Genomic DNA, 13,228 nt, shown 5'->3' on the forward strand with positions numbered 1-13,228 from the left:
AATGTCAATGTTGCCACAGTTCTGGGAAGAGTAAACCATCACTAAAAAGCAAAAATATAATCACAAAGTCGTAGCGTGGGATCAACCTGTGACGCCACCTCAGGAAGCTGCTGGACGCTTGGACAACCATCGGGTTTCCATACACAGTCACATGCCATAGATCATAAAATGTCAAAAATGTGTAACTTTTTCACTTGTCCTTAGATTACCTGTTCACCTGTAGCTGCCTTTCCCTGTGGGGATGTTCAACATAAGTTGAAATTGGATAAACTGAATTCATACCCTGGAGTGTTTTCCAGAAGCAAAGAGACCCTGCTGGCACCCACCACTGCTCTGCACTTTCCCAAACAGTAATTCCTCAGTTAAAACAGGAAAGAAACTCAGACGCTGAAAGTCTGTCCTGCTTTGGTTGTTACTTGGTATTGAGTTTCAGAGTTCCTCCCACTCTATCCAAAACCAGAGACGCATGTTTACAAGGATTAGAAATATGTGGCCAGGCTCATTGAAAGGCCACCATCAAATCAGATCACGTGACATAACATTTACTAGCTCGTTCTTATGTACTGTTGTCTTCAGTTTCTTTCAGGTATATCTTTGGAATTCCTCCCCTGATCCTCGTTCTGTTGCCAGTCGCATCATCTGATTGTGAGATTGAAGGTAAAAGTGGCGAAGAGTACCAGCATGTCATCATGGTCAGCCTCAATGACCTGGTATGTGCTGCTTCTCACATTTTAACTCATTGGGAAAATGTGATAGATACTGTCGCTATGCAGTTTTATATAGTCAAGTATCCATTTATAATTATTGAAAGTGAAATAACTAAGGGATGAAATTCAGTGAGCTACTAATTATATATTTTCATAGCTGGCAATCATTACATCCTTTAAAAATAATTCTTTCCTAGACCTTCAGACTCCCACAACTGCCCATGTCAGCCCTACTGCCCTTCACCATCAAATTTCTCATGAGCATAATGTAACATCACTGTCTGCATTTCCTCACCTCCCATTAACTGCCAGTCTCTGTGGAACCATTATATCAGGAGAGGGAAAATAACAGAACATAACATTGAAAAGGTATCATGGAAAGAGATACATAGCTATTTTATTTTTATCTGAATATGTGAACATATATACCAGTATAGTATGTATTTTATATAATTTGCTATGAGTAAATTTTTCTATTTACTATGGACAAATTTTTATAATAGATTTTATTTTGGAACAGTTATGAGTTTACAGGAAAGATGAGCAGGAAGTAAAGAATTCCCAGATGCCCATTGTCCATTATTTACATCTCGTATTTGTGTGGTACATTTGTTACGATTGATTGAACCAATCTTGATACATTATTATTCATTAAAGCTGATAATTGACATTAGGTTTTGCTCCTTGTGTTGTACATCTCGTGGGTTTTCACACATGCAAAATGTCATGTGTCCACCACTACAGTGTTATACGGGATGGTTTCACTGCCCCTGACATCCCCTGTGCCCCGCTGTTTCGTCCCTCATGCCCTTCTCTTGAACCTAAGGCAACCCCGGAGCTGCTTGTGGTCTCTGTAATTTTGCCTTTCTGGAATGTCCTGTAGTTGGAGTCATGCCCTGTGTAGCTGTTTTAGACTGGATCCTTTCATTAGCAATATGTAGTTAAGGTTCCCCCATGGCTTACTGTGGCTTGATGCCTCATCCATTTTATTGTCGAATAAAATTCCATTGAATGGATGCACCTCCGTTTGTTTTTCTATTCACTACTAGGACTTATCTTGTTTGCTCCCAATTTTTGGCTCTTATGAATAAACCTTCTAAAGACATTCATGTTTAGTGCTTTGTACAGACAGACAAAGTGAGTTTTCAAATCATTTGGGTAAATAGCCAGGAGAGCAATTACTGGATTTTGTAGAAAGACCATGAGGAGCTTTGGGTAGTATAGACATTTTAATGATGTTGATTCTACTAATCCAGAAACATGGTATATTCTCTACTTGTTCCTCTATCTTCCTTTCAACATCCTGTAGTTTTCTAAGTATAAGTCTTTTACCTCCTTTGTTAAATTTATTCCTAAATATCTTAATTTTTTTGTTGCAATGGTAAATGGGATTGTTTTTCAGTTTCTCTATCTGAGAGTTCATTATTGGTATGTCATCAATATCTGTGTGTTAATTTTGTATCCTGCTACATTGCCGAATACATTTATTAAATCTAGGCATTTTTTGGTGGAGTGTTTAGAGTTTTCTACTTTGCAATATCAAGTCATCTGCGAATAATGAGAGTTTTACTTCCTCCCTTCCAATTTGGCTGCCTTTTATTTCTTCTTCTTGTCTGATCGCTGTGGCTAGGACTTCCAATACTATATTGAATAAGAGTGGTGAAAGCAGACAACCCTGTCTTGTTCCTGTTCTTAGGGAACATGGTTTTCATTTTTGCCCATTGAGTATGATGTTGGCTGTAGGTTTGTCATATATGGCCTTTATTATGTTGAGGTCTGATCTCTCTATTCCCACGTTGCTGAGAGTTGTATCAAAAAAGGGTGTTGGATTTTGTCGAATACTTTTTCTGCATTAATTGATATGATCATGTGATTTTTTTCTTCCAATTTGTTTATGTAATGTATCACATTTATTGATTTGTGAATATTGTACCAGCCTTGCATCCTGGAATAAATCCCACTTGGTCGTGGTGTATGATCTTTTTAATGTATTGTTGGATCTGATTTGCTAATATGTTGTTGATGATTTTAGCATCTATGTTCATCAGGGATATTGGCTTATAATTCTCTTTCTTTGTAGTGTCTTTATCTAGTTTTGGAAAATTGGATAATGCTGGCCTCATAAAAGGAACTTGGAAGTGGCCCAGCCATTATGGCTCAGTGGTTGAGCATTGACCTATGAACCAGGAAGTCACAGTTTGATTCCAGTCAGGGCACATGCCCAGATTGTGGGCTTGATCCCCAGTGTTGTGTGTGCAAGAGGCAGCCGATCAATGATTCTCTCTCATCATTGATGTTTCTATCTCTCTATCTCTCTCCCTTCCTCTCTGAAGTCAATAAAAATATTTTTTTTAAAAAAAGATGGAAGTATGAAGCCATCTAACCAGGGAGGTTTTTTATTACTACTTCAATTTCATCTGTTGTGATTGGCCTATTCAAGTTTTCTGATTCTTCCTGATTCAGTTTTGGAATATTGTATTTTTCTAGGAATTTGTCCATTTCATCCACATTGTCCAGTTTGTGGGCATCTAGTTGTTAATGGTATTTTCTTACAAACCTTTGTATTTCTATGGATCAGTTGTACTTCACCCATTTCATTTTTTTATTTTATTTGTATCCTCTCGCTTTGTTTCTTGATGAGTCTAGCTAAAGGTTCATCAATCTTGCTTATCTTTTCAAAGAACCAGCTCTTGGTTTCATTGATCTTTTATATATTTTTTTAGTCTCTACGTTGCAAACCCATCAGGACCTGGTGCTTTCTGCTTTGGAAGGCTTTTAATTATTGATTCTATTTATTTAATAGACATAGGCCAATTCAGATCATCTACTTCTTCTTACATGAATTTTGGTGACACATGATTCTTGAATCTTAAAATACATGTAGGTGTTACGAAAAGCAGCAGAACAGGTTGGGGAGAGGGTTCCTCATCAGGGAGAGGATGGGTCACCTTGAAAAGGAATGTAAATAAGAAACCAATAGGTTTGGTGTGGTTGGACTGTGGGATGCAAGGTGAGAACCAAATCCTCACAGGAAGCCCAGACCACTCAGTGCTGTGCCCACCATACAAAGGAGTCTAAGCACCAGGAAACCACTGAGGACTTTAGGGGGAAGGCATTAGACGTCAATGCCATTCTCCTAATGGCTTTTATTGATATTCCTATTACTTGGTAAAGGCTCATTATGTATTAAGTATAGAATAGAAATATTTGTCCTTTGTATTCACTGCTGTACCAGGAAGGATTAGAACTCTCAATAAATAATTGATGAATGAATGAATGGAAAATGTAATAACACATCATATTTTGTTTACAACTTTTTGTCTGGCAACCATGTAGATAATTTGTGGGCTAGGATGGGAAGCAAGGAGACAGGAGGAAATACTTCATTAATTTAGGTGAACATTGTTGACGGGTGTAAACCAAGGTAGTGATTCACAATTTTAGGTACTTCCCAATAAACTGAAAGGTTTTTCAAGATACAAGTTGCTGGGACTCACCTCCAGAGATTCCTGTTTTTAAAGAATTTCAGTGATGTGTGAGGCCCACTGGATAATTTCATATATGACCCTCCTTATTTGAAAATAATTTATGAATCAAAGGAAAAAATTAGAATAGTCCCCTGATTTTAGTCTAACACCTAAATTCTCTTGCATCAGATCTACAAAGCCAGATCTGTGGGTATTAGCTGATATGGGTTTCCTTATTTGTTTTTCAGTGGTTAGCTCAAACACAGTAACAAAATAGAATAAACTGGACCATAAATTCAATTAGCTTTTTCAATAAATCCTCACTCAAGGATATGTTTTACTGATTTAAGAGAGAGAAGAAGTGGGGGGTGAGGGGAGAGGAGAGAGAGAGAGAGAGGAGAGAGAGAGAGAGAGAGAGAGAGAGAGAGAGAGAGAGAGAGAAAGAAGAGAGAAGAGAGGAGAGAGAAGAGAGGAGAGAGGAGACAGGAGAGAGAACAGAGAAGAGAGAGAATAAGAAAGAAGAGAGAAGAGAGAAACATGGATCATTTGTCTCCCAATCAGGGATCGAACCTGCAACCTTTTGGTACAGGGGACAATGCTCAACTTAGTGAGCCACCCGGCCAGGGCAATTAGCTATTATTGTTAAGATACACATTTTATTTTAGAATCCATGATTGAGCATTCATTTTAAGGATAAATAAAGCAATCTTCTGCCTCATGGAAAAATATATTTTCACTGGCTCCCTCAGTTAAATTGCTTTACTGTGAACCAGCATCGCAGTGCAGTGTGAGGGGCCCTGAGTGAGGGATCAGAAGACCTAATTTGCTACTAGCTTTGTTCTTAGCAAGCATTGTGATTTTGGATACCTCATCTAACCTCTTTGGACTCTTCAGTCCCTTATAAAATATGGAAATTGAATTATCCCGGAGATCTTTCATAGTGCTCAAATTTTTTGAGACATGCAAAAGAGTCACCTTTTCTTTTCTTCTTTTCTCCTTCTTTCCCTTCCTCTTTTTCTTTTGTCCTGATTATTTTCCTCCTTTCATAAATATTCATCAATCCCCTACTATGTGCAATGCTCTATGTCAAGTTCTTCCAAATAATAATAACAATAATATTATTAAGTGGTCTCCAATGAACATATAATCAAGGACTGGAGTGAAATTTATTCAGAAATAATTATCTTATAAAGCAACCAATAAGCCATACTTGGAGAGAAAAGACTATTCTTTACCCCATTGAATAGTATTGGTATCCTTTGACCATACATGTATGGGTTTATTTCTGGACTCTTCAATTCTGTTCTAATATGTTTTTATTGCTATTGACTTGGAGTAAATTTTGAACTCAGGAAGTGAGAGTTCTTCTAGTTTGTTCCTTTTCAAACTTGTTTTGGCTATTTCAGGTCCCGTGCAATTCCATATGGATTTTAGAATCAGCTTGTCAATTTCTAAGAAGAAGTGAGTTGGGATTCTAATAGATTTTGTTGTACCTGTAGATCAATTTGGGGGGTACTGTCTTTTTGATAATGCATAATGATGGTTATGATCTATGAATACAGGATGGTTCCATTTTTTTAGATCTTTAATTTCTTTCAATGAAGTTTTGTAGTTTTCAGACTGTAAGCTTTGAATTTCTTTTGTTAAAATTATTCTTAAGCATTTTATGTGTCTTTGATGCTATTGTAAGTAGGATTGCTTTCTCAATTTTATTTGAAATTTATGATTCTTAACTCTTACTCCTTGCATACTTACCTAAGTTTGTATCTTATTTTCCCATACTAGTCTATAAGTATCTCAAGGACAGTTTGTGTTTGGTTCATCTTTGTATCCCACAGAATGCTCAGTGCACCACCTTGCACCTGGTATTTTTCCATATAAACAAAGAAATGAATTGTAATAATATATGATAAATAATATATGAATTGTAAATCAACTTCATATGTTAATGAGAACATGGAATTTGTTTCAAATAAGTTAGGAAATCTTTTTTCTAGAACATTTGTTTCTTTGAAAACTTGTCATGAATCCAATATCAGGTACTTCTTTGATATCTGATAGCAACTAGTTTGGGATGTTATACATTATTTTCATAAAAAATTATTTTGCTTAAACATGACTCATATGATTGAATTATGGAACTCTTACCATAACTGAGTCACCAGAATTGAGGCTGGTTAAAATATGAAGACCGCTAGAGAAGGCCAAACACTTTCTAAAGATGACTCAGTATAATACACATTCATTAAGGGCTGTCCTTTGTTCTAAGTTATGAAAATTAATATCTAATGACTAATAGGTTATAATTAGCTTTTATAATTTCTAATATCTTTAACTCTATTTCTATCTCTATCTCTGTTCTAGAGGCCGTCAGAGATTCAACTTCTGTCTTCACCTCTCACATGAACTTTAGAACCATTTAGTTCAAATATCAATTATAAATCTCTGCCCTGATGTACTGTGGCACATCATACGCAATAGTGAACTAATTATCATCACTTTTATCTTGTTCCTGTTTCTGTATTCTCTGTCTTTGGTAATAGCATCTATATTTGTCCTGTCAATCAATCCTGAAATCCCAGCATTATCCTTGACACCCTTGTTCTTTCATCACCAAATCCTATAGATTAATGTATCATTATAACACCTGTATAAGTCATTCACTCTGTTGACTTCCACTGTTATAATCTTAGTTCAGTAGCGCATAGCCTTCCATAAGCCCCTGGGTGATCTCATTACCTCCAGTGTACATCTTCACCAGCATTTGAATTGTTTTTCCAAAATTCAAATCTAATACATATTCTCTCTCTTTCACTCCTTTTGCAAAACTCTTTAATGCTTTAAAGTCTCTTTATCTTAAGAACATTTTAATGATGTACCTTCTCATCACTCCTGTTCAGCATCATTTGGGTAATCCTAGCTAATTCAGTATTACAAGAAAAGGAAATAAAATATATACAAATGAAATAAAATGTTTTTTGTTTACAGATGACATCATTGTCTTCGTAAAAAATACAAAACAATCAACAAAAGAACTCCTGAACCTAATAAGCAATTATAGCAAGGTTGAAGGATACAAGATTAATATACAAAAGACAATTGCTTTTCTATTTTTCCAATTGGCATTTATATTAGCATTAAAAAAGAGAAATGCTCAGGTATAAATATAAAAAAATATGTACAATATCTATATGTGAAAACCTACAAAAGAAATCAATGAAGAACTAAATACATAGAGAAATACTCCATGTTCAAGGATAGGAAGACTCAGTATTGTAAAGATGTCAATGCAACTTGATCAATGCAATTCCAATAAAAGTCCAGAAGTTGTTCTATGTATATCAACAACCTGATTTTAAAGTTTATGTGGAATGTTAAAAGACCCACAATAGCCTGCATAATATTGAAAAGCACCAGAGTAATGACATGACCCAAACTCAAGACTTACTATAAAACTAGAGTAATCAAAATAGTATATTAGTGAAAGAATAGGCAAGTCAATGGAACAGAATAAATAGACCAACAGTAATATAGTCAATTGATCTTTGACAAAGGATCAAAGTCAATTCAATGGACAAAGGATAGTCTTTTCAACAAATAATGCTGGAACAGCTGAACATCCACACACACAAAAAAATACACCTTTTACCTTTCATAAAAATTAACTCAAAATGGATCCTAGACCTAAACATAAACTACAAAACTCATAGAAAAGTGCATAGTAAAAAGTGATGGAAAAAATATTTTTAAATGGTTAAAGGCAAATTTTATGTATATATTTATCACAATTTAAAAAATTAACATAGTGTAGCAAAAACCATTGAGTTGTGCACTTTAGGTGAATTGGATGTGGATTATATTTCAATAAAACTATAGTGGGGCCTTGACTTACGAGTTTAATTCGTTCCGAGACCGAGCTCCTTAAGGAGCTCATTAAGGAGCTCGTTAACTCAAATTACTCTATCAACTCAATGCAAAAAATCAGCCGAGAGACAGCTGGTATCTCAAAAAACTCGTTAGTCAAGGCCCCACTGTACTAAAGAAAAAAAAATCTAAGTGACCTTGGATTTGGTGATAACTTTTTAGCTACAACACCCAGTAATACAATCCATGAAAGAAAAAAATGAGGTTGGACTTCATTAAAATTAAAACTCTGTTACAATAATAAAAAGACAAGTCACAGAATAGGGGGAAATATTTGCAAAAGATATATCTGATAAAGGAATTGCTTTCAAAATATCCAAAGAACTGTTAAAATTCACCAATAACAAAAGAAACAATCCAATTTAAAAATGGGCAAAATACCAAAACAAACACCATACCATTCTATTCAGTGGAATGTAACTGGTGATAAAAAGAAATGAGCTACCAAGCCACAAAGGACATAGAGGAATCTAAATGTATATGGTGTGAAAGAATCCAGTCTTAAAGGGCTTATACTGCATGATTCCACCATATGACCTTTTAGAAATGGCAACTGTGGAGCCATTAAAGAGATCAGTGGTTGTCAGGGGTCAGAGAAGGGGGTGGGAGGAGGAAATGGGTGGTATACAGTGTAAATTTAGAGCAATGAGATTATCTGTGACACTGTAAGGGTGAATACATGACACACACCTGTCAAAACCCAGAGAACTTTACAGAACAGAGTGAACCCTAATGTAAACAATGAACTTCAGTTATTAAAAATGTAACAATATTGAGTCATGAATTATAACAAAGGCACCACACAGTAATGCAAGATAATGGTAGGGGAGACTGTGGATGGACAGATGTTCTTTTTTATGCAAACCTAAAAGTGTGTTAAAAATAGTCTATTTTAAAAAAGGAAAATATATATACTGGTATATTAAAGCCTAAGCAACTGGCCGACCAGCTAACCATTCAACCGGCTGACAGGTAGCTATGACATACCCTGACCACCAGGGGGCAGACACTCAATGCAGGAGCGGAAACCACAGTCATGGAAACATGGAACAGACTGATGAATCTCAGAGGGAAGGGGGCAGGGGAGAAGGGCAGTAAGATATTAACCAAAGATCTTATATCAGCGGTTCTCAACCTGTGGGTCGCGACCCCTTTGGGGATCGAACAACCCTTTCACAGGGGTCGCTTAAGACCATCAGAAAACACATATATAATTACATATTGTTTTTGTGATTAATCACTATGCTTTAATTATGTTCAATTTGTAACAATGAAATTGGGGGTCACCACGACATGAGGCACTGTATTAAAGGGTCGAGGCATTAGGAAGGTTAAGAACCACTGTCTTATATGCATACTAGGGTCCCTAGGCTTGGCCTGCAGGGATTGGGCCAAAATTGGCTCTCTGACATCCCCCAAGGGGTCCCAGATTGCAAGAGGGCACAGGCCAGGCCCAGGGACACCACCAGTGCACGAATCCGTGCACCAGGCCTCTAGTAAAATAATAAGTAACTAATTTTTTTAAAAAGAAGACCAATAGTACCTATTTTAAGACTATATAAATTCTCCACCTCCAACATCCTGTGGTATGGACAATTAGTTGCTAGGGATGAAATAATTACATTTCCATAGATATTTTCCTGGGAAGAATGACATTAAGAACCCAACCTGTTGTTTGGGTTTTTGAGATCCCATGATATTAGATTCTTTTTTTTTAATTTTTCTTTTATTTTAGAGAGGAGGAAGAAAGAGACCCAGACAGAGATCTGAGGACCCCACTACTGCAGATCTCCTTGGAGACAATGTTGGGCATATAAGAATGAATTAAATAATTATAATTTTGGTACATCAGGCCTGTGCATGGTTGGAGCTGGTACAACATCTAGACCAACAAAAACATCTGACTATGTTGCATGGGTTTTCTGTGTTGGTAGCTTGTAGCTGCAACAGAAATCAAGAGCAGGAAGAAAAAGCATAAACCAAAAGCTGTGGATGGATGAAATAGTCCTGTTTTTCCTATGCGGCAAATGGAAGGAAATATCTTCTGTTTGCACTGATTAAACTCTCTATATTCTCACACAATTCAGACGCCTGAAAAGAAAGATTTCTGTGGATCTAGCAAGTCAGGATAGAACTAGTTTAATTGGAAAAATTGAAAAGACATGAAATTTGAGTATTCTCAATCTGCTGAGGGGTTCATACCTGCTCTGCAAAGTATGATGATCTCATTACAAAGAAATGATATAACGTAGATTCTAACCTTCATAAGGGACTTTAACAGACCAAGTTAGATGATGACACAGAGGGTCTAACGGTACATGTATCACTGTCATTCATGATTTAAAATGTGCTGCTGGGGTAAGTTGAAAGATGGAAGCACATTAAAATAAACTAAAACCTCGCAAAAGTATCAAATAGAGCATCATGCCATGGCCAGTGTGACTCGGTAGGGTGTCATCCTGTGCGCACCCTAGTTTTGAGTTCGATCCCCAGTTGTGGTGTATACGGGAAGCAACCAATCCATGCTTCTCTCTCTCCTTCTTGCTTCTTCTCTTTCTAAAAATCAATAATAAAAACCAGTTTAAAATAGCACAGCAGACTAAGGAAAAGACACTTCTTTGCACACACACACACACACAAAAGTCATTGAAAGTGGCAGGCTAAGAATGAGAAAAATCTTTCAAGAACCCACATGACTAACTAGCATCCTAAAACAACACGCCTCCCAATATAATAAAATATGATGAGTGGTGGCACCCCAGGTGATATGCACATGCACCTGGAAGCTGTGAATGTGACCTGGCTTGGGGGAAGGGTCTTTGCAGATATAATTAAGACTTTTCAGGTGAGAACATCCTGGATTGGGTGGGTCCTAAACCCAACAAGTGTCCTTGGAAGTGAAGAGCAGAGAAGAGAAAAGGGCCACGTGAAGGCAGAGGCAGGGGTTGGAGTTCCGCAGCCACAAGCGAAGGGACACTGAGGATTGCCAGCACCTCCATAGGCCAGGAGAGAGACATGGGACCCTCTCAGCATTCTGATTTCAGACTCAGCCTCCAGAACTGTGAACGAATAAAGTTTCTGTTGTTTTAAGCAGCCCGGTTTGTGGGAATTTCCTATGGAAGCCATAGAAAACGCATACAGCTTGTAACAAAGATCTCACGAATGCTTTACCTTGGAAATGTCTGCTGGGGAAAAGGCGAGCGATGTGGGCAGATGACCCCCTGAATATCACAGTCCTCCTCCAAAGCAAGGACACGTCGCCGTCACCTGGAAGTGACCACTCTCTTCTCCCCAAGGAAGGCTGTTCGCCAAACCCCACAATGGACTTGGGAAAAATAAATTGTTAAACTAAGAGCACAGCCCTTGTTCCCCAACACAACTGACTATGACTGTGCCTGCTTCCCTCCCCCGCCACAGTGCCACCTCCACACCCCAGCCACCAGCCCTGTGTCCCCAGGCTTCATGAGAGCAGAAAGAATAGATAGCACCCTGGCCTCGCTGAGACACAACAGTGAGGGGGCATGGTCCCCACAGCTGGAGAGAAACAGAAGAGGCTTTTCTAAGCAGGGACAGCAGGATGAGAGCTGGAGCCAACCCCGATTGCAGTCTGCGAGTGAAGAAGGAGGCCCCCTCGGCCTCCCTTTCCTAGGTGCCTCTCATTAAAGACGGGGCTCACTCAGACCTGCCGGGTTTCTCTTGACTCTGGGCATTTCCCTTTGAGGACAATGAGGTTTCTCCTACCCCCACCCTTTAATAGCTACTTTGTGAGAATTTCTATATTGATAATTTTAAACTGGTTTTGAACCCAGCTCTGTGTCAGCATTAGATTTGGCAATATTGTAAGTTTTACAGAACTTGCCTTCTTTGCCGGGTGCATATCAAGGTCAATCTCAACCAGGTAACCAAGCAAGATGTGTGGATCTTGTAGGATGTAATGGCAACATGTGTGTGTCAGGCGTTTTCAATGAATGGTGGTCGTTCATGCGGTTATTAGTTCAATGACCGTCACTGGTGTTGAGGACTATGAGGTTAGAAGTGCAGTTTGTGGAGATAAAGGGTTTCTGCGCACCGTGAAGGCCACAGATATGTTTTCGTTTGACTGTAAATAATTTATAGTGAACATACTTAGGTTATGACGCAATGGGCCCTGGGTGAATGTTTAGCCTGAGTGTGCCGTTTGGTTAGCTCTGTGACGATGAATAAATTACTTAAGCTTTTTACACTTTAGTTTCCTTATTTCTAAAAATGGGGATAGTGTAAGGATTAAATGAACTAATAGATACAAAACTCATGAAACAATGCCTGCAATTTAGTGAGCATTCAAGAAGTGATGATTTTTATGATAATTTTCATGTTGGAAATAATATGTCTGCAATAATACCTCCTAAATTTCCCATTTCACATCCTTAAAAACAAAAGCAAATCAAAACCTATACTATTTTTGAATGGCTATACATTGCTTGATTCATGAGAGTGAAATTATTTTAAAATGTGAACATATACAAGATGATTTTGCATTTGTAGAACTTAGAAGTAGATCATCAGTAACTGTGGATTTCAAATTTTTATCTGTGAATTTTTCCAAATAAATCCTACCCCAAACTGCAGGGAGGCCTCCGGCCTTGGCCACTCTGCATCACCTTCTGCGCATTTCTCACCGGCCCTGTGAAAACTACCGCTCCAGTTCACTGCACTCATTTCGCAGACAGGAGATTAAGGAGAGGCTACATCCACAGCACAGTGCCACAGGAAGGTCTCCTGGTCTGGGAATGTTTGGGTCCGAATCCCAGCTTCGTCACTTTGGCATGGAGACTTTGGGCAGTCAATTAACTTCTGTCGGACCTTAAAATTCATTATTCAGAAAATTAGAATTTTCGCTTACATAATCTCAGAGGCCCATTCCTGCTGAAAAGTTATTTAATGCCAATAATAGAAATGTTAGGACACACTTACCCACACCTCTATTTCAATGTTCTTTCCATTGCACAGATGTAGGATTCCAGTCTACTTAGAATACACAGAGAATGGATGCCCTGTGGGAAACTTCAGTGGAACTCTCATAACAACATTCCTACACACCCAGAGGAAGATGCGCTTACTCTTTCATCTGTGGCACTATCCTGACTACAG

General features: G+C 37.9%; 1 long non-coding RNA gene across 1 annotated transcript; it reads left to right on the forward strand.

Annotated features, from left to right (window-relative positions):
* The first annotated feature begins 620 nt into the window (after nucleotides 1–620).
* On the forward strand, nucleotides 621–11,457 carry LOC106728167. The gene is made up of 2 exons (XR_001364429.1): nucleotides 621–710; nucleotides 11,193–11,457. It is a non-coding gene; the product is annotated as an uncharacterized LOC106728167 (long non-coding RNA).
* Nucleotides 11,458–13,228: the final 1,771 nt, after the last annotated feature.

This window comes from Myotis brandtii, unplaced genomic scaffold (assembly GCF_000412655.1).
Source record: "Myotis brandtii unplaced genomic scaffold, ASM41265v1 scaffold55, whole genome shotgun sequence".
NCBI classification, from domain to species: Eukaryota; Metazoa; Chordata; class Mammalia; order Chiroptera; family Vespertilionidae; genus Myotis; species Myotis brandtii.